The sequence below is a fragment of the Phyllostomus discolor genome, chromosome 1 (genome assembly GCF_004126475.2).
Source record: "Phyllostomus discolor isolate MPI-MPIP mPhyDis1 chromosome 1, mPhyDis1.pri.v3, whole genome shotgun sequence".
NCBI classification, from domain to species: domain Eukaryota; kingdom Metazoa; phylum Chordata; class Mammalia; order Chiroptera; family Phyllostomidae; genus Phyllostomus; species Phyllostomus discolor.
Genome location: NC_040903.2, coordinates 34,951,604 through 34,973,825, shown reverse-complemented (window position 1 = coordinate 34,973,825; position 22,222 = coordinate 34,951,604). Strand labels below are relative to the sequence as shown.

Below are 22,222 nucleotides of genomic sequence, written 5' to 3'. Positions count from 1 at the left end.
CTGAACAGAGTCATTTTTTCCATTTGAACAGGGAAGAGGGGTAGAGGTATTGGCTCACAGATTTGACTAACAGATATGCAGAAAGTCACCTCAGATGGCTTTAAGTCATAAAATGGAGAATGAAGAAACCTTTGATAAGGAATAACACTTTTTTTTTTTGCCCTGACTGGTACAGCTCAGTGAACTGAGTGCTGGCCTATGAACCAAAGGGTCGCTGGTTCGATTCCCAGTCAGGACACATGCCTGGGTTGCAGGCCAGGTCCCCAGTAGGGGGCATGTGAGAGGTAACTACACATTGATGTTTCTCTCCCTCTCTTCTCACCCTGCCTTCCCCTTTCTAAAATAAATAAAATATTTTGTTAAAATAATGCTTTTTTGAAGGACTAAGTCGAGGATGGGTAGAGAAGGAAATGGTACGGTGATAAACTGATAACAATGAAAGTTAGTGGCCCAGTTCAGTGTGAAATATTGGCCTTCATTTTTGGTATTTTTCAAAAGGAGTGACTCTAAAAATAATGTGAAAGATGAATTAGAAATATTTCCAGGACACAGAATACATAATGAAGAAAGACTCTGGGCTCCCTTTGCAAGGTCTAAAATTTTAATTTGTTATGATACACTAACTCTAAATCTTTTTAATTTCATTGAGAAAGCAACTTTCCTCAAAATTTTCATAAAATCCATTACTTAAAACTCTTACAATTCATATAAGCCAACACATTGAACACTTTATGGCAACTGTTTCTTTCTGCTTGAAAACTTTAAAAAATTCAAAAAAATATATTTTACCAGTAAGTAAGCTCCATTGTATTTAGTGCAAGTAATATAACTTCTCTTTATATCTTTGTAAAAATAACACATTGATAAAATGCCAAAATATAAATGTATAACATAATGAGTTATTGTAATGTGAACACCTATACAGTAAACATTTGGCCAAGAGAGAAAAAACATTGTCATTCACCAATTGGCCCTTCACAGTGATAGCACCCTTGTTTCCTTCTAGAGTTGAGCTGGGGTTTTAGATTTATTCCTTAATGGTGTAGCCCTAAACTATACGGCTTAATTTTGACTGTCTTGAACTTTATATGAATGGAATTACAAAGCATATATCACTTTCTATGTGTATTATGTTCTCAAAGATGTTTTTAATACTTATAGACATTAGTTTTGTTTATCTATAGTTAACTCATTTTCATAGCTATATGATATTTTCATTTATAAATATTTTATTTTATTTAACCACTCTATAATAAGACATTTCAAGTTTGGAGTTATTACAGAGAAAGATGCTATAAACATTCTTGTACACATTCTGGTGAAACAAGCATTCATTTCTGTGTTACGCACAATGAGTAAAAATGCCAGGTTAAAGAGTATAAATGTTTTTAAATATACACCATTGAACTGATTTCCAAGTAACTGACTTACATTCCCATCAACATTTATCAGAATTCTTATTGTTCAATGCTTTATATTCTTCCCAATTATTGGTAATACCTAACATTTGTATTCTAATCAAACCTGTTGTGTGTATAGTAGTATCTCATTGTTTTAACTTGTATCCCCCTGATTACTACTGAAGGAGAGGTTGCGGTGTGGGGGGAGTGTTCCTGGTATCCAGTTGGTAGAGGACAGAGATGCCACTAAAAATTCTACAATGCACAGGACAGACCCTACAACAGTTATCTGGTCTCAAAGGTCAATAGCATTGGGTTTGAGAAACTCTGATCTAGAGGGCACACTAAAATTCCTTTTATAAATTGTTTAAAGTATTTTTAATTGTGATTAATATATAACATTATAATAGTTTCAGGTGTACAACAACATAGTTATTCAACATTTATATATTTTACAAAGTAGTCATCACAACAAGTCTAATAACCACTTGTCATGACACATCGTTATTACAATATTATTGACTCTGTGCCCTATGCTGTACATTATATTCCTGTAACTTATTTCATAATTGGAAATTTCCGTTATTAATCATTACCCTCTTTTCCACACAAACCCTCATCTCCCTCCCCTCTGACAACCATCATTTTGTTTTCTTACCTACGAGTTTGTTTCTGTCTCACTTTGTTTGCTTTGTTTTTTAGATTCCACATATAAGTGAAATCATGAGGTATTTTTCATTCTCTGTCTGATTTATTTCACTTAACATCATACTGTCTAGGCCCATCCATGTTATAGCAAATGGTACTATTTCATTCTTTTGTAAAGCTGAGTAATATTCCATTGTATAGATGCACCACACCTTCTTCATCCATTTGTCTATGGATGGACAACTAGTTTGCTTCCATATCCTGGGTATTCAAATTATAGATTTCATTTTCTTTGGATAAATACCCAGAAGAGAAATTGCTGAGCTTATAGTAGTTCTATTTAAATTTTTTAGGAACATTTATATTGTTTTCCATAGTGGCTGCATTAATTTATAATCACAGTAACAGTGCATGACATTCCCTTTTTTCCACATCCTCACTAGCACTTGTTATTTGTTGTGTTTTTTTTCTAAATGTAAACATGTATTTGTCCCTCAACAAGATTTTCAAGTGAGGACACTTAAGAATTGCAGAATTTTGGAGAAAATTTGTCTCCAAACTCTTTACATATATGTAAAAGCTTCTCTCTCAAATCTTCTCAGTCTTAAAACAAGTTAGCCAGCAGATGAATTCATTTAATAGGTGTCCCATTGTCCATTTGCAGGGTTGGTAGCAGCCCCCAGGCTCCATCTGGGACCTTCAATTAACATTTAATTGTTTGGTTCACACAGTGGTGGCCAATAACTTTTAATTGAATTTATTAAGGTGACATTGATTCATAAATCCATGTAAGTTATAAGTGTACAATTCAATAAAGTATCACTTATATACTGCATCATGCACTCACCACACAAAGTCAAGTCTCTTTTTGTCCTAGTGACCCCCTCTTTTCCCACTTACACATCCCCCCACCCCCTTTCCCTCTGGCTATTGCTATACTGTTATCTGTGTCTATAAATTTTTTTTGCTTAATCCCTTCACCTTTTTCACTCAGACCCCAACCTACCTCCCTCTGACAGCTGCCAGTTTGTTCTCCATGTCTATGAGTCTATAATGTTTGTTAGTTTATTTTGTTTATTAGATTCCACTTTTTTGGTTGGCCAAAAGATTTGTTTGTTTGTTTTTTGTATAAGATGGTTTTAGTAGTGCTTAGCTGTCTTTAATTTCATTCAAAACAATTTTGTTAGATTGTACATTGTAGCTGTCATATCAGCATGCATTTAAAAAAAACATCAAAACTGGTGAGTTGTTTTGTAGCCATTTTAATATTGAAAATGGAAGAAAATAAGCAACATTTTGTCATAGTATGTTTTATTATTTCAAGAAAGATAAAGAAACCCAACTCACATATAAGAAAAGATTTGTACATTGTATGGAGAAGTTGCTGTGATCAACTGAATGTGTCAAAAGTGGTTTGTGAAATTTTGTGCTGGAGGTTCCCTGCTGGATGTCAGGTAGACCAGTTGAAGTTGCTAGCCATCAAATTGATACATTAATTGAGAACAACCAAAGCTATACCATGCAGGACATAGCTGACATACTCAAAATATCCAAATTAAGTACTGATAATCATTTGCACTAGCTGGGTTATGTGAATTACTTTGATGTTTAGGTTCCACATAAGTTAAGGAAAAAAAAAACTTTCTTGACCATACTTCCACATGTGATTCTCTACTTAAGCATAACAAAATCATTCCATTTTTTAAACAAATTGTGATGAGCACTGAAAAGTGGATACTCTACACTAATGTGGCATGGAAGAGATCATAGGGCAAGTGAAATGAACCACTGACAACCACACCAAAGGACAGTCTTCATCCAAAGAAGGTGATGTGTATATGGTAGGATTGGAAGGGAGTTCTCCATTATGAGCTCCTTCTGAAGAACCAAACAATTAATTCCAACAACGACTGCTCCTAATTAGACCAACTGAAAGCAGTACTTGACAAAAAGCATCTGGAATTAGTCAATAAAAATGCATAATCTTGCCCTGGCTGGCATAGCTCAGTGGATTGAGCACGGGCTGGGAACCAAAGTGCCCCAGGTTCGATTCCCAGCAAGGGTACATTCCTGGGTTGCAGGCCATAACCCCCAGCAACCGCACATTGATGTTTCTCTCTCTCTCTATCTCTATCTCCCTTCCTTCCCTCCCTAAAAATAAATAAAATCTTTTAAAAAAATGCATAATCTTCCATCAGGATAATGCAAGATCGCATGCTTCTTTGATGGTCAGGCAAAAACTGTCACAGCTTAGATGGGAAGTTCTGATTCATCCACTGTATTCACCAAACACTGCATCTTCAGATTGCCATTTATTTCAGTCTTTGCAAAATTCTCTTTATGGAAAAGATTTCAGTTCCTTGGAAGACTGCAAAGTAGCTGAAACAGTCCTTTGCTCAAAATGATATTAAGTTTTGGGAAGATGGAATTAGGAAGTTGCTGGAAAGTGGCAGAACATAGTGTAACAAAATGGTCAATATGTTGTTCAATAAAGTTATTGGTGAAAACAAAAAAATGTGTCTTTTATTTTTCTTAAAAACCCAACAAATGTTTTGGCCAACCCAATACTTGTCTTTCTCTGACTGGCTTATTTCACTTTGTATAATACTGTGCAGGTCCAACCATGTTGTTGCAAAAGGAAATACTTTTCCTTTTTTCTGGGCAACTAGTATTCCATTGTATAAATGTCCATAGTTTTTTTTATTCAGTCATCTACTGATGGGCATTTGGGCTATTTCTGGAACTTGGCTAGTGTAAATAATGCTGCAAAGAACATAGGGGTACATATAGTATTTTAAAATAGTTATTCAGGTTTCTGAACTATAAGAAACTGAATCTAAAATTTTTTAACTATTAAAAGTTATACACATGGATGACATTGAGTTGCACCATTTTGATTTATAAAGAGAATTCATTTATTGAAAAGAATGAAATGTAAGAGCTGGCAGAAATTTTAGAAATTATTTAATTTGACCTTATGTGATGGTTGAGGAAATATAATGCTTGAAATTATTAAGCAATTTTCCCACTTAAATATCTGCTTCATTCCTTATGGTAATGCCTTCCACTTTTAGAGCTCTGTTAATACTTTGTGTCACAGTTCAAAAAAAAAAGAATTGCTTCTTTTCTACATAATAAAATTATCATTGGAAATCAAGACAAAATAAATACTTAGTTGGTCTTCAGTAAATTTTGCCTGATAATTATGAAAATGAACCATCACCACTGAGTAAAACAAATCCTTTACATCCTTATTCACCAGCTTTGCAGTGAAGCACAAAAGGCAGGCTAAAATAAACTTTGACCTTAGAAGTCAATTACACACTTATGGACAATCAAGCTTCATTTTATGACTATAAAAAATATTCAAGGGGGCTCATATTGTACCTGTAAGCACTGACTAGATACCTAGTATATAAAGTAGTATAATACACATTAGATACTATATATATATATAGTAAAGCAATATCCCAGAAAGTTTATCTTTGAAATTTTTCTACATAATCACTGATGACTTCAAAAGGAAACCTCGTTTGGAAGAATATTCCCATAATTCAATGGGCTTTAAGTTTTTAGAGGTTTTCTGCTTTCAGGGGGTTCATCTGCATTAATGGTTTTTATGTGCTAATTGAAACTCCCAATAAAACTCAGAATGAAATGATGGGGTTCCATGTGACTCTGGATGAAACACATTCTTCCATTCTGACCTTGTTTTTGGAAGAATTTCAGCAAAGCTGGACTGAATCATGAGCTCCTGACCCAGCTTAAACATGCCCTTGAGTTCTGACATTTTTGGGAAACATTTTATATATCTCTATGTCCCTTAAATGTTATTTTTCTGAGAGGGGGAAAACATAGTGACCGCCAATATGGCTAAGTCAAGATTACATGTATTTGCAATGAACTGACCTGTATTTGTTTTATTTTTCCACCTGACACTGGCCCTAAATGCAGAAGTCTGTTGGAAAGTGGTAATCTAGTTTAAATTTATACTGACTACAACCCACCCTGAGGGTGTGTTTATTTTAATCAGTGTGATCAGTAGCCCTCTCTTGCTGTCTGCCCAGAGAGGAGCTTGCAGTTATTACTTCCACCGCTGAGATCTGACACTGTATATCGTCTAAATGGGACAGATGGGGCTTCTCTAGGGCGGTGTTTCATAAGCCATATCCTTGGCAAGCTTCCCATAGACATCAGAGGAAGCCAGACTGATGCCTGATCTGTTATTTGTAAAAAAAGATTTAATATGAAATTACAAAATGCTATTGACACAATTATAGGAGAGAAATTAATACTGTCAGATTCAGTAATATGAAAGTTTCTCTGACATCATAAAGCCATCACCAACTACTTTATTCCATGTATCACCATCTCACAAGAAAAAATGTTTGAGTGAGGCCCTCAATCCCATCAAGTAACAAAGCACTTGAGAAGGTAACCATGGTAGTGATTGCCCCACACTCTCCCCTGCTCTTTCAAGAACAAGTCAGGCTTGAAAATGATGACTTCACTGCAGATGAGACAACTTTCATAAGTGGCTCTACTGCTTCTTGAGTATTAAATCTCACAGGCTGACCAAAAGCTAGAGATGAATAGTGACAATGTCCACATTATTCTATAGAGATGTTTTATTAGATTTAGTTTTCTGCTAACTTCTCACGGAAGGATGTCTTCAACTTCAATGTGAAAATTAAAAGGTCAGAAGAATTGCAGACAAAGATTAAGTTACTAAAAACATTGCATAAAGCAATTGATACTGCTGTGGAAAGGGTATGAAAGCCAACTTTAGACCTCTGAAGGCCTTCCATTGTTCTGCATTAAAGACTCCCACGTACACTCTGCCCTCTGCATACTATCACCTACATTTAGTTTATTAATTTTGCATTGTACGCACTTCATTTCCAAAATACCCATGTTATTAAATTGCTGCATCAGCTAATTTGGCACTTAGTTCAGGCTCTGTTTAGTATAATCCTAGTATTTCTCAGGAATGAACTTTTGTCTCTCTAGGGTAATAAGTTCCTCTGAGGTAAATAATAAATACTATGTGATCTCCACAGCACCACCCAGAGAAACCAGTACAGCAACAGCCCTTCAGTAAATACCTATAAAACCAAACTGAATGACTGAATTGATTAAGAGCACAAGCAACTATTTAAAACACATCAACATATTAATAGATTTTTGGGCTATTAGCTAAAATATAAAAAAAATGATGCTCATATTTCTGCCACATCCCTTTTCATTTTTCCCTTCTATTGTACTTTATATTGAAAAGAACATTCCAAGAGGAAAAAAGGAACAAACCAAGGATAGGGGAGACAAAAATAAAAGTAGAACAAGTTTAGAGGGTGACAAAAAATAAAGGCAACCTTATATTCTAGGCACAAAAGTGGAAGTAAGAATGCAGTGATCAATATTTTAAATTATTTTATTGAATTCATTGGGGTAGCACTGATACAATTTTATAGGTTTCTGGATTACAGTTCTGTAATACATCACCTGTACATTGTATTGTGTGTTCACCACCCCAAGTCAATTCTCCTTCCATCACCATTTATCCCCCTTTACCCTCTTCTACCTCCCCTCACCACTCTTTCCCTCCTGTCATCGCCATGCTGTTGTCTGTGTCTATGAGTGTTTTTTAACTTAACCCCTTCACCTTTTTTACCCAGCACCCCAAACCCCTTCCCCTCTGACAGCTGTTAGTCTGTTCTCTACCTATGAGTCTGTTTCTATTTTGTTTGTTAGTTTATTTTGTTCATTATATTCCACATGAGTAAAATCATATGGTATTTGTCTTTCTCTGATTGGCTTATTTCACTTAACATAATGTTCTCCAGATCCGTCCATGCTATTGCAAAAGATAAGATTTTCTTCCTTTTTACAGACAAGTAATATTCCCTTTGGTAAACACACCACAGCTTTTTTATCCTCTCATCTACTGATGGGCACTTGGGCTACTTCCAAGTTTGGCTATTGTAAGGATTGCTTCAATAAACATTTGGGTACATATATTCTTTTGAATCAGTGTTTCGGATTGCTATGGATATATACCCAGAAGCAGAAACACTGGATCCTGAGGCAGTTCCATTTTTAATTTTTGAGGAAACTCCATACTGCCTTCCACTGTGGCTGCCCCAGTCTGCATTCCCACCAACAGTGCACTAGGGTTCCCTTTTCTCCACATTCTTGCCAACACTTGTTGCTTGTTGGCTAATTGACAATAACCATTCTGAAAGGTGTGAAGTGATGTCTCATTGTAGTTTTAATTTTTATTTATCTGATGAATCAGAGAGGAAACAGTTGATCTGCATCTTAAGATATGAGTAGAAATGCAACCACTATGTAGAAAAAAGAATCTGAATGCAATAGCTATTTCTAGCTCTCTGTGCTACAACACATATTAAGGTAGAGAAGGCACTAGTGATGGTTAGAAATTAATAAAAGTTTTCAAGAATAAACTATGAACTGAACCCAGACGGAAATGTAGAATTTAAATAAGTGTACAGGGAGAGAATAGCCACGGCTCCAAGTATCAAGAAGCTGGTTTACAAACAAGGTTCAAGGGGGGCAGCATTCATAAACTGAAGAAACATCACCCCAATAGCAAATACAGCCTTACCTAAAACCCTGACTCCAATCCACCTGTATCAGCGAACCATCCTAAGTCCCCAGATACTACCTCATTACATTCATTTTGTTGTTACATGTTTTGGACTACTCGCCATCAATCATTGCACACAGTTGGAATCAATGACTGCTAGATCCCATGGGAAATATTTTACCAAAAATGTATTTGCAGTATTTACTGAATTTACCAAGACAATAATCTACTAAAATTTTTTGAAATAAAACAGTTTATTTTTGAGATAAAACAGCTTACCGTATACCAATACCTGCTAAAAGAATTTATTTCTAACATTGGGTCTTTTCATGAAAGAATAAGTTTCAGAAACATATTCAGTAAGGGAGCACCTAAGAAGCTTACACTGGAATCCATTTCTAGACAAACATAGTTGAGTTTACGTGAACTGCAATATATCAGCAATAGTAAAAAATATATATAATCCACTAAAGATTTATTGGCATAATCTCCTGTGGTGCATCTGGTGCCTTTAGATAGCTAATAGAACCAATTTACCAGGAATGACACATCAAAGCCTTAAGAGAAAATGACTCCTGCCAGATGCCACCTATAATCACTTTCTGCTGGTTCTAATATCTGTCTCTCGCTGGATGGCCCCAATCCATTCTGGCACACACAACACAGGGAACAATGTCGGCAGACATTAGAAATGAAAGGGAAGTGTAAATGAAAGAAGTGCTCTGGAGTAGGTCACATTGCAAACCCAATACATAGAGGTTTAAAAGCAGTAACAATCTGGTGCATTTTATTGAAGTGTCATTCATATTTCTAAAAGTATTTCATAATAAGAATGGCTATAATCAGAGATTTTGTAACCCCATGGGCAGGCATAGAGTGGGTGGTCCTCAGAGTTAAGAGACACTTTGCCCTTGCGTTTCATCACAGCTCACTCATAATTAATGCAACAAGTAGTGTGTTTTGTATCTACTGAGCATTTACCCTTCTCCTAACACATGTGAGGGCTGTACAAATGAGGGTGCTGACTCCATGGAGCTTGCTGTGAGTATAAATGCGTCCACAGAGAGGAAAAGAACAGTGATATTTACCAGTCTCAGGAAATTGTTTCTAGAAAAAGTTCAAGTTTCACACAACTATAGGCCAAGGCTTCACTTCCTGACATCTATTTAACTTTTTTCAAATGCTCTTATTTCTGACTTTCATTCTTATTTTCTTAACATGCTTTGAAAACCTCTTGAAATATTTCCATCAGCAATGATCACTGTTTCTCAAAATTAAAAAGGCATTAAATGCCAGATCTTGGAAATAGATCTGTATCTGAGTACGTTGTCTTTATCATGATGCTTTTGTTTTCTTCCAGAAAGTGTTTCTTGTGTTTATTTTGTGACAACCGCTTTGATAAAATTCATGAGAATATAAAGCTCCAAGTGTAATATTTTAAAGGAATGATTAAACAAAATATAATTAAGCTCCAAAGGAGAAAAATCTTGTACATTTACAACAAAGGCTCTTTTATCTGCTTTGTACTTCAGCCGTTCATCATCAGCCCCCAACTGTATCAGAGTGCACTGAAGAATTAGCTCATGGGACAGGTCAGTGTGTTGTTTAGCATCCAGCTTATGCTTAGCACGCCACAAGCACCAAAGGATCTACCTTACTTAATAAGCTTTAAACAATAAAGACATCATATGTACTCCACAGTGTTAAACTCTATTCTCCACAGATTTAGTGGCAACAGTGCTGGGACGTTATTGAATTGATGGGATGGTTTTTCTTGACAATAGAAATCTCAAGTTGGACATTGTTTTGTTTTAAAATAAAAGATTTAGTAGGTAGGAGCAAAGATTCCATTGTGAGGAAGGCAATCAAAGAGAGAGCAAGGTGGTTCTCAAAATGACTAATTTATAGAATAATAATGACTCAATTTTCTTTCCCATGTGAGTTCAGAAATAGTGGTTTTTGAGTACTACAAAGGGCCTCACTTTTTCAGTCGTTCTTTGTTAAATATCTTAATCATTTGCCTTTACAATTGGTGTGCAATGTGAGTCTCTATTATTATGTTTCCATCATTTAATTTTATTAGTAGGTGTGCTTTTTAGTGTTTTATACTATTTTAGTTTTACAATGGATTAAAACAAAACACTAACATTTCACCTGACAGTTTTAGTTGTGAATGCATTGTGCGGTGGTAAAACAGAGTGAGCTTGCTTTGGAGCCAGACAGGCCTGGCCAGTTCCAGCTCTTTGCAGTGAAGAAGCCTAAGGAAACCACCAGCCTTTCGAAGAGCTGTATTAACCCCCACTTGAAATGGTGTCGAAGACAAAGTGAGAGAATGTACGTGAAACCCACAGCACTGTACCTAAATAGATTCACAAGATAATAAAATGTGTTTGCCTGTGAGATGTTTGCTGAGCTGTGTTCCTTTCCAGAGACTTTAAGGAAAATTCCATTTCCTTGTCTTTTCCAGATGCTACCTACATCTGTTGGCTATCGGGTCCCTTCCTCCACCTTCAAAGCAGGAGCACTGTATCTTTTTGACACTTTGGTCATCACATCTCCCTCTGACCACAGCCTCTGAAGTAGCTAGGAAAGGTTGTTCACTGTTAGGGATTCATGATTAGATTGGTCCACAAAGATAATTCAGCTAATCTCCCCATCTCAACCTCCTTAACCTTACTCACATTTGCAAAGTCCTTTTTTTCCAGGTTAGGCAGCATATTTGCAGATTCCAGGGATGAGACTGTGGATATCTTTGGGAGATCATAATTCCACCTACATAGTTGTATATGATATTTCATTGGAATTTGGAATGTACATTTCCATGGAAATAGTGTTATACATGCCAGTTATGCCCAGAGATTAACTCACAAAATGTTTAATTCATAATCTCAACTATAAAAATGGACTAAGTGAACAAATAGGCAAAATACAATGCTAAAAGGTGTTTGCTGAATTTACCTTGAATGACTGGTATGAAATTCATGAACTCTAAATTCCTGAGAAGAAAGTTCAGGACTGGGGTGAAGAGGACGGAGTGAGGATGGGATTAAGGAACTATGGGATCGGAAGTTGTGATGATCATTATCAATTTTATGTGTCAACTTGGCAGGGCTAAGGGCTGCCTAAGTAGCTGACAAAACATTATTTCTGAGTGTATCTGTGAGAGTGTTTTGGGGAACTTAGCATTTGATTTAGTAGGCTGGGAAAAGAATGTCCTCATCATTTAATCCCCTGAGGGTCTGCATAAAACAAAAAGGCAGAAGAGCACATTTTCAATCTCTCTCCCTCTCTCTCCCTCCCTACCTCCCTCTCTCTCTCTCTCTCTCTCTCTCTCTCTCTCTCTCTCTCTCTCTCCATGAGCAGACATATCCATGTTCCCTTTCTCCGGGGTATTAGAGTTCCTGGTTCTCAGGTCTTGACTTCAAACTAAAGTATATTACCAGCTTTCCTGGGCCTCTGGCTTACAAATTGTTGAACTTCTCAGCCCCCATAATCACATGGGCCAATGCCCATGAGGTCTCTCTGGAAAAAGTCCAGACATCACTAATATAATGAGAATGGTTTGCATGACATCAATGTAACCTATTAGCCAAGGAGAGTGGACTGGAATACGTATGCATGAACAATGATGACTTCACTTTACTAGTCAGTGGGGGCAGTAGATACTGTTGAGTGAGCATTTGTATTCTGTGGCCATTGCATTCAAAATGACTGAGTGAGTAGCGCAATGAATATGCATTAAATTTTGTGCTAAGCTTGAACATTCCTCCGTGGAAACTGTTCAGATGATTCAGAAGGCTTTTGGGGATGATGCAATGAATGCAGCACAAATACAAATGTGTCACAAATGCTTCCAAGATGGTGGAAAATCTGTTGAAAATGATCCATATTCTGGAAGATCTTCAACAAGCAGAACACCTGAGAATGTTGAACATGTGTGGGCTGTAATCAACAAAGATTTGCTACTGACAGTGTGAGAACTAGAAGCTGATCTGGGGATTCCCAAAACTACTATATCCCAGATTTGGGTGCAGGATCTTGCAGTTCCAACAAAGGATTACAGAGTATTTTGAACAATGGAAGAGACACTGGGAGAATAGTGTGAGGTCCCAAGGTGCCTACTTGGGGATTGAGTTGTCATTGTCTTATGTACATACAATCTTTATTATATCTTGTATCTTATTCAATAAATAACTTTATTATTTATATTACATGGCTGGATATCTCCTGGATATTATATATATATATATATATATATATATATATCTGCCCTTATATACCCTGTTGATACATTGACTCTATTTCTCTGTAGAGACCAGGCTAATGTAAATAGCTTCATCCTTGGAATTCATAGAAACTTCATCTTTATTTACCTCATCCTTATCCATTGCAAGTCTTCTCCTGCCTTAATACACACTAGGAGGACCTGGTTTCATGTTCTCTGCCACCTTCTGCTTTCTGCAGAAAGCTTCCCCACTAGCTCTCTTGCTTAATTAAGCCTGGAATTCGGACTCACAGCTCATTTCTGCAGCACCTGCATGAGAAATCTACTCTGAGTTGTCACTGTGAGGAGCAAAGAGAAAGCTCAAGATTCTAAAATCTTGTGGGAATGCCTCCTCCCTTGTCCTCTTCTCACCTTGCTTTTACTTCTTTCCATTCCTGACTTCAGAAAGCACAACCTTTTCCCAAGGGAAATTTAAGAATCAGGAACATAGGGAGGGGGTATTTCCCTAGGATGCAGACTCCTGGTAGCAATGAGAAACCATCACCAATGGTTTCTTGGTGACCAATCTTGCATTAAAATGATTTAAATATGGTATAATTTTAGCAATAACAAACTACATATATGTTACTTTTACAGACTACAAAAATATACCCATATTTTATCAACAGAGTATATTATGTAGGAGCATCTTATATGTTTTACCTCTTCCCTTTCTCTTTTCCAGATAGGAAGGACCTCTGATCTCTCACCAACAAGAATTTCTGAGACTGCCTAAGCTATGTTGCTGATCCCAAGCCTTCTCTATCATAAACACATCAGTCATGATATTTCCATCTGGTTCCTGTGCCATTTGCTGCCAGGAAGTAAGGCAAAGGTACTTTCATGCCATCTTGAACACCCACCCCAGAGCTATCTCCTGAAGACTATGATGCCTTCCCTTAAAACATTCCTACTCTCCTGCTGCTGCTGCAGTGAACCCTCAATGTTCTGCAGTAGCCCTGCATCTCCTGATGCAGAGAACCCCATGCTGCATCCTCATAAAAACAAAACAAAAGTTTCTGCCCTACCTTGACTCACACATCATTAAATAGCATAGGTTTCTTAGGCCACGTGCACCTCAAGGCACCCTGAAAATAAGGTGTTCAGCTTCTACTTGAGCATTTCACAGTCTTTAATCTGGGGACAAACTTCTCCACTGAAGCCCCAAATGACCCCTACTTGAGTGTGTGTGAACATTTCTTTCAAGTACACTCATGTGAATTTGACTTCTGGCTATTCAATTGGGAACAGCTCAGACTAAAGCTAACCAAAGAATATATTAGAATTAAGAAATGATAAAGAACAAACTAGAAGTGTTTCCTAACTTAGTGGAAGTAGACATGTCAGTGAACCAAAAAAAAAAAAAAAAAAGCGGTGGGGCATGGGCATTTGTGGAAAGTAACCTTACAGAGTGATGTGATCATGAATTCCTAAACTGGGAAGCTCGTAGTGGGTAATCAGGCCTCCGGCCTAAATATCTTTAGTAAAAGGGTTATCTTTGGTTTAAGCAAGCCCTATCCATTATTTCTGTTCACCTGTATTAACACACCTTTAAAATGCTTCTTTTCAGTCCCCTTGCTAGGGCAACCACCCTCAAGAGAGCATTCTGCTGCAATCTGCTCCCCACCTTGCTTTCTCCCACTTGCATGTAACCGTTCTTACTTTCCCTCCTTAATTTCAAATGCAAAAAAAGAAGAGGGAGAGAGAGAGAGAGAGAGAGGGAGAGAGAGAAAGAAAGATCTACAAACTGTCATCATGAGAAGCATTTTTCTCAGTCTGTCGAGATATTGCTTCCAGGCATATCCTCTGTTTGACTGAAATAAACATTTATCAAAGTTCTTTACAGGTTTTGATGTTATTATAATGACATATTACACCATTAAGTAATACAAAGTGTTGTCATATTTGAGATAATAGTGATGTCTTTATTTAATTGACTTTATTTCTCCTACAGTTAACTTCTCTGCATTGAATTTTAAAGCATTGAAGTAAAATAAAATCCCTCAAATGGCAAAGTATCAGAAATCCAGATTTAGTTATTTGTGAAAATGTTCAGCCATTTTATTGATCTGTAGAAGAACCATCATCTGGGTGAAAAACAATTTCTACAAATCAAAGAATAGTCTCCACTTTGGAAAAGAAAATCAGTAGTAATGTTCTTACTGAGTATTGTAAATTGCACTTGTCTTCATAAAAGGAAATTCTGCACCTTTCCAGCAAAAGCAGTAGTGTAAGTTATGCTTGTTTGTATATAAAAAAAAAATTTAAATCCTGTGGCAGGAAAAACTCTTTCACTTTTATTTAAAAATTGGAGAAAAATTTTGAGTCTGTATGAAGTTGCCTGTAAGCTGGAAAGTGAGCATTTTCAATCTCCATTTATATTTTAGTGCATTTTTGACAACTGTCACATCATCTATGTAAGAAAATTCAAACAGCCTTGAGCCCTGGCTGGCGTAGCTCAGTGGAATGAGGACGGGCTGCAAACCAAAGTGTCCCAGGTTCGATTCCCAGTCAGGGTACATGCCTAGGTTGCAGGCCATGACCCCCAGCAACCGCACATTGATGTTTCTCTCTCCCTCCCTTCTCTCTCTAAAAATAAATAAATAAAATCTTTAAAAAAAGAAAGAAAATTCAAACAGCCTTAAAGAGTATTTTTATCAAATGCTTAGGGATTTAAACCAATGGAGCAGAGGACAAAATCACTGTGATAAATGGAACTGTTATAAAATGAGAGAAGTCCAGACAAAGTTTATAAATCCTTTGTCATTTCAAAGAGTCATAGAAAATAAACTGTGGGCACCTGCCTACTTAGAGGTTTTTTCCTTAATCTTTTCATGTAAACATAGTGTTAACTCAGTACTGAGATACAAACCCCATCCTGGTATGGTATACATTCTGTGCAGTTGCCATGATTTCCAAAGGACATAAATTTAGCCCTTGAATTAACAATGTATGAAGCCTCCTCCATAAGTATCTGGTGAGAACTGCTAAGAGTAGCAATGACATACCAACATAAAAAAAACCTATCTGAATCAATTAGTTACTCAGAGGTTCATCTTTGAAATGGCAGCTGCTTCTTAGAGCAAACAGTAAGCAACAGAAAATGTACATTTGGTGAAATGTTCCTTGCACTGGAGAAATATGAAAATAAATATCATTCAAAGAAGAATAATTACATCTCTAATACCTCTTTCTTAGACCTGTACTAGCTTACTGGTTCAAAAGGATCATATCACTTTTCGTCACGTGTAATTTATATATTGCTATTTGGGAAATTCAAATAAAATACAGGTCTTGTAAAAGAATAAAAACATTGACAAGTACGCATGTGCCACAGATCAAATTAGAGGGTTCTTTGCTGCAATTAGTCCAAATTCTCAGATTTGAAGGATAACATGTACCGATAAAAAAAAATTCGCTGTTTGACATTTATAGCAGTGCTCCATCTTGCTTCACATTATGAATCAAAACCAGCTGTTCTCAATAAGCCAATTTTATTTTCTTAAATTGTGCATTGCCAAAAATCTTGTACATTAGCCTGGATCAGCGATGGGTCTGTGCCCTCTGTTGCTGTGAAACATCATGTGAGCTAAAGGTATAGACCGGACCTCACTAGGACAGCTGCTTCAAGTTAGGAATCTGAACAGTCTTTGTATATTTTTTTTCTTAAAAAAAAGCTATGACAACAAGTTTGCAACTGTTAACAACTGAATCTAAAAAACAAGATAAGCAAACAAGCAGAACAGGAGCAGAATCATAGATATGGAAATCATTTGGAGGGTTATCAGCTGGGAGGATGAAGGGGGAGAAAAAGAGAAAAGGTGCAGGGATTAAGAAGTACAAATTGGCAGGTACAGAACAGGCAGGAGGATGTTAAGAACAGCATAGGAAATGGAGTAGCCAAGGAACTTATATGTATGACCCATGGACATGAACTAAGGAAGGAGATTGCTGGAGGCAATGAGGGTATGAGGTAAAGGGAGGCAAAGGGGGAAAAATTAGGACAACTGTAGTAACATAATCAATAAAACACATTTTAAAAAGCAAGCTTATTTTTAATGTAGCCATACTTCCTTTTCATAGTCTTCTTTGACAAATACTTTGTTTGGGAAAAATATTGGTGACCCATGGTTTATGATCTAGTGTCTCCCTGTTATCAGGTGCTTTCACTTTGCATATCCTTACAAGCCAGTGTTCTGTTATAAAAGCCTCCTCCAAATGCTTAAATTTAATGTCCCGATTTCTAATCTCATCATTATGTGTTCGATCAAAACCTAGGGGTGTATGAAAATCCAGCTGCATTTCTCAAAATCTGTAATATGATATTTTATACATAAGGCGGCTCAATAAAGCAGAGGATTCTTCTTTGCCTACATGGAATTTTCTTAGTGAAATGAAATAGCCACTTCCCAGACTGTATTTTGGATGTTCCCCTTCAACTATCCTAACCATCCAGAGACATTTGTTGATATCATCACCAGGATAGCCAGTGACTCCATCCAAAAATAACCAAAACATAATCTACATGGAAACTCCTCATGATTTTATAGGCTGCTGTTTCATTTGAAGACATAGCTTTTCCCACCAGTGCTCTGTGTGGCTGTTATTCCAGGTGTTATTATTCACCAAAGTGGTTCTCTTAGCCATTCCAGCAATCTGATAGCCATAACCCCGCCAAGACATCACTTAGGCATGTTCATCCATGTTTTGCCTTAGCCAAAAGTAAGCTTCTCTAAAATCCTCGAAGATGATTGTAAGAGACCAGGAGCACACTTGGACTGGAGTAGGCATTACTCGTGACCCAGGGACAGTGGACTGCAAACATCATCAACAGCATCAGCATCAATATTGTGACAATGCTTTCTATATCAGGACCTAATCCCAGTCCAGCATTTTCCTGTTCAGTCCCATGCTTCCTCACTTTACCTGCCTTATCATATGAATTTCCTCAGTTTCTTTTGTTTTCTTCATCACTGTCCTCCACAGATGGGTTTTCCCCTTTCATGTCATTCTCCAAACAGTGCTCACAAATATTTGAGAGGGCAATTGCAGACAGCATACTGACAACTGGAATCAAAGTCAACATCAGCTGCACCATTCTCCAGCAAAGCAGACAGCACTAGTTGCACAAAGAGCACAAATACTCTTTCATCACTTATATTTTTAATGCAGAACCATGGTCCTGCTGGGAAGGTACATGCATGACTATGTAGAGCAAAGAAGAAAGGCCCCAAGTCATAGGTTGCTACTCAGACAGACACTGATGCAATAATCAGAATATGTATTTTTGCATATTTGTGTCCCACAATGAGTAAAACCTGCCACTGCATGATGCAATAATATAACCTGTATAAGTCAAATGGATGACACTAAGGAACACTGCACATGCAGCTACTGATACACCCAAAAAGAAAAGGGCCTCAAATTCTTGTTTTGTTAATCAATCTCTCAGCCACTGGAAAAAAAGCAGAAGCTTGCACCAATGAAAATGCACCTGAAGCTGCCACATGTTCACACGTTCTGATTGGCTGGGATCCCACAAAGGGTATCTGCATAAATAATATTAAACCCACAATGTAGAAAATGCTATATACTATGTAGACTCTTTTGCTGTATCTCTGCATCAGTAATGGTACAAATGCATACAGTGGGAAAAGGTTGATAATAAACACATAAACTCCCCAAGCAGAGACAATGGAGAAATTAAGCAGCAGCACTGTCCAAAAAACAGATTCAGTTTTAACAGCTTTACCCACAAGTAGTAGTAGTATGTGAACTGAAGTGAAAAAAATAGCAATGCTTTCATTATCAAAGGATCCAGTTACTGACTGAGAACTGTAACCTCGCACAAAAGCAGTAAAGCAAGCTGCTGAAAGTCCTGCTCTTTGGTTCCAAAGTTCTCTGTAGGCAGGAAAGTAGCTATAAATGTAAGGCTGCTAAAAGTTGGTGCAAGGAACACACATACATCTCTCATGTGAACAGTTACATTCAGCGCATTTAAGATCCAGTTGCTAAAACCAGCTGTTATCATCAATTCTGGTAAACAGTACCTCCTACTCATCTTCCTAGTGGATACCATGCTCTTTCATCAAACTAATTTAAAATTCATAAAACCCATGAGATGTAAGATGATGTGTTGATCTATAGTTAAACTAGACCATCCAATTATGATAAAAGCATAGAATGTAGGAACAGGCAGAAAAAGAGATGCACAGGATAATATTCGCAGGGAAGGTCATGGAAATTCCATGCCCTCTCCAAGCACACTACTCTCCCCACACTCCATGTGTACACTAACCTGGAAGCTCCATGATGCCTTTTTTTTATGATAAGAGTTGTCACTGTTTACAACCAACTGGATTCCCGTTTTGTTGTGACTTGTGGTCACTATAATAAGTTGGTTAACTTTAACCATAAAGGTTTTCTGAGCACTGTTGTTACATTCCAATGCTTTTATAAGTTCTGATGTAATCTTCCCGGTAATTGACTATGTTCACTTACACTCACTCAAATGAATATTTCCTATTAACAATATAAAACACATATTCCTAAGGCCCTTAGATTTATAAGTGAAAAAGGCATATAATCCTTGTCCTCAAGTAGCTCATAATTTTGTATGAAAATACATTCATGAAAAACAATGAACTACTCTAAAGATATCTGTGGTTAGTGATACTGACAAATATATAATAATTCAAGTTAAAAAACAGTTTACAAATATGTTATGAGATTAATAAAATGGAATTTTCTAAACAAATAATATGGAGAAATATTACTTTCATGGAAAAGTAAAAGAAGATAAAAGTTAACCAGAAAATTACTTGAGACTCTTCCAGTCAAGTAACAACCAGTATACATGTTCAGGTGTGTTTACAAGTGCAGGCTTCGTTTCACATACAGACGTGCATGAAGTCCCTGGATTTGTTTATAAAATGATCCTGATGTGTAAGGAAGATAAAACTTTATTCAAAGAGAAGTCTGACCTTTGCCTTAAGCTAATGAGAGATGTTATCTAGGCCTCTGGAATGTCCTGCCTGATACGAATGTCTCTGTTATTGCTTTGGCCAACAGGTAATCTTACAACATGACTCATGGTGGGAAATTGGAACAGGCATGCCTGTAATGATCTCAGAGGAACTGGAGACCAAACCTCCAGGAGGGGCTGGAAACTAAAGGTCAGCCAGATTAGCAACACATGATTGAACTCCAATAAAACTTCTAGACACCAAAGGCTTGTTTGAGGTTCCCTAGTTCATAGTTCTCTGGATTTTGTAGTCAGGAGTTCATGCTGTGCGGGAATGCAGAGGGACAGGACAACAGGAAGCGCTGTATTTGAGCCCATTCCAGACTTTACCCTATGAATTCCTTCCTTTGGTTGGTTCTGATTTGTATTATTTGCTATGATAAAACTTAAATCATAAGTATAGTATTGTCCTGACTTCTTTGTGTCATTTTAGTTAATTAACAAAACTGACATGTAATCGGAACCCACAAATTTCTAACCAGCTGGTCAGAAGTCAGGGTAACTTATAGACCCATGAACTTGTAGCCAATGTCTATCATGAGGCCAGTCTTGTAAATGACTGTGTCATTAACCTGTGAGGTATGGCCCAATTCTGGGTAATTTCAGAAGTCATTGTAACTGAAAAAGGTATTTTTTCTTTATGATACGTAAACAAGATAAAGGGTAAATAGAAACTGGATAGAAGAATATGTCACTGTCAATTTTCATAAGAATTACCAAGATTTAAAATGAAAAAAATTAGTACCAATTATGATTTTGACTTCTCATTCATTGTATGGTATTCCTGGCAATTAAGACAAAAATGTGAGGGGAGCAATTCCAGCTCCTTACCAAATTCTGTAATAGAGCTTCACTGAGCAATCTGAAGTATGAGAACTAGAGTAATCACAGGAGTCTTATTCAGTGTTGTTTCTCTGTTGCCAATTACAGTGCGGTGCATGACAGTTTACTGTCTTAGAAAAAACTATTCCAAATGTCTTTCTATGCTCATTAGCATTTAAACAATCAATGTTCATGGAGTTCTCTCTAAAGAAAGCTCCCAAGGTGAAGATGCTTCTTTGACCTGTGCATTTCAAGCTTTGGATTTTAGTGGGAGACAAAAAATAGAGAAAGAAATCGACATTAAATCGTTATTCATATGTTTCCCAATTTTTCCACTCCAAGATTTTAGCTAAGTGTAGTGAATAGCACTGAGTAAGTGTGCGTAACATCAAAGGCAAAGACGATGCATTCCTTTGCCATCTTCACCTCATGCCCTTCTGTTTTCACCCTCATTTATCTTCAAAAAGGTTATATTTCAGGCTGTCTCCTCACCTGCTTGCAGACAGACCTATCAATTTAGTTATTGCTGTCCAGTGGTTGCAACCAGATTGACACTGAAATTTCAGAGTCCTGGGTCGCCATCTCATCTATCTGATTAGATGGGACCCAGAAATCGTGGAGAAACCGTGTGGAGGACTTACCTGAGGAACAGATAGCTGTGGGTTGAGAGCTATGGAGAAGATCACCCAAATCGGGGCTGAACGAAATTCATTGCCAGACACATCAAGGAGTCTCTAGCCCCAGCTGCAACCCAAATGAAACCTGCTGAGCCAGACAATGCCTTAGGATTTTCATCAAGCCCAAAGAGCTGATCAGAAGTAAGCTTTAGCTTCAGTGTCCAGCAGACCACCCAGCCATTAAGTGGACAAGAAACATCTCCTGGAGATCATAGGAACCAAGAGTCATTCTCTACCTAGGGACACATCTCTTCCATGTAGGCTAAGATCACTCACACTCTAAACAAGATCTTCTACAAGACAGAATACCTATAATACTTTTTAAGGGGCTTAAAGAATCTAAAGACATTACTTAAATGATTGAATTAGCCTAAGGTTTAAACAGAATACAAAATTTGGTTTTGCTTTTACTGTTAATGTAAATGAATAAAAGTGACTTATAAAAGGAAGAACAGATTGTTTAAATCCCAAATAAATCATATTTTTCCTGCACTATTGTGTTGCTGCTTGGGTTCAATTTAGCAACCTACTAAACAAATTAATGATTAATTTTTCATCTCACACACACCCCCACACCCAACAGGATCCCCCTAAGAAAAGAATTATCTTCTGGAGGGCATGCCCCTTGTATTACACGCCTCTCGCACTAGGTGAATGTTCTAAGAATCCATCTGTATCAGTGTACCAGTTGGCATTGTTGTGAGAGGTTGTGTTTGGCTTCAGTGAATTGTTTTGAAGACGCTTTCAATGCATTTGCCCAAATGATATATGATTTCTGAG

The 22,222-nt window shown here is 37.0% G+C and overlaps 1 pseudogene; it reads right to left on the bottom strand.

Moving 5' to 3' along the window:
- Positions 1-16,810: 16,810 nt before the first annotated feature.
- LOC114491847 lies at positions 16,811-19,107 on the bottom strand (annotated as a pseudogene).
- Between the last annotated feature and the right edge of the window lie 3,115 nt (positions 19,108-22,222).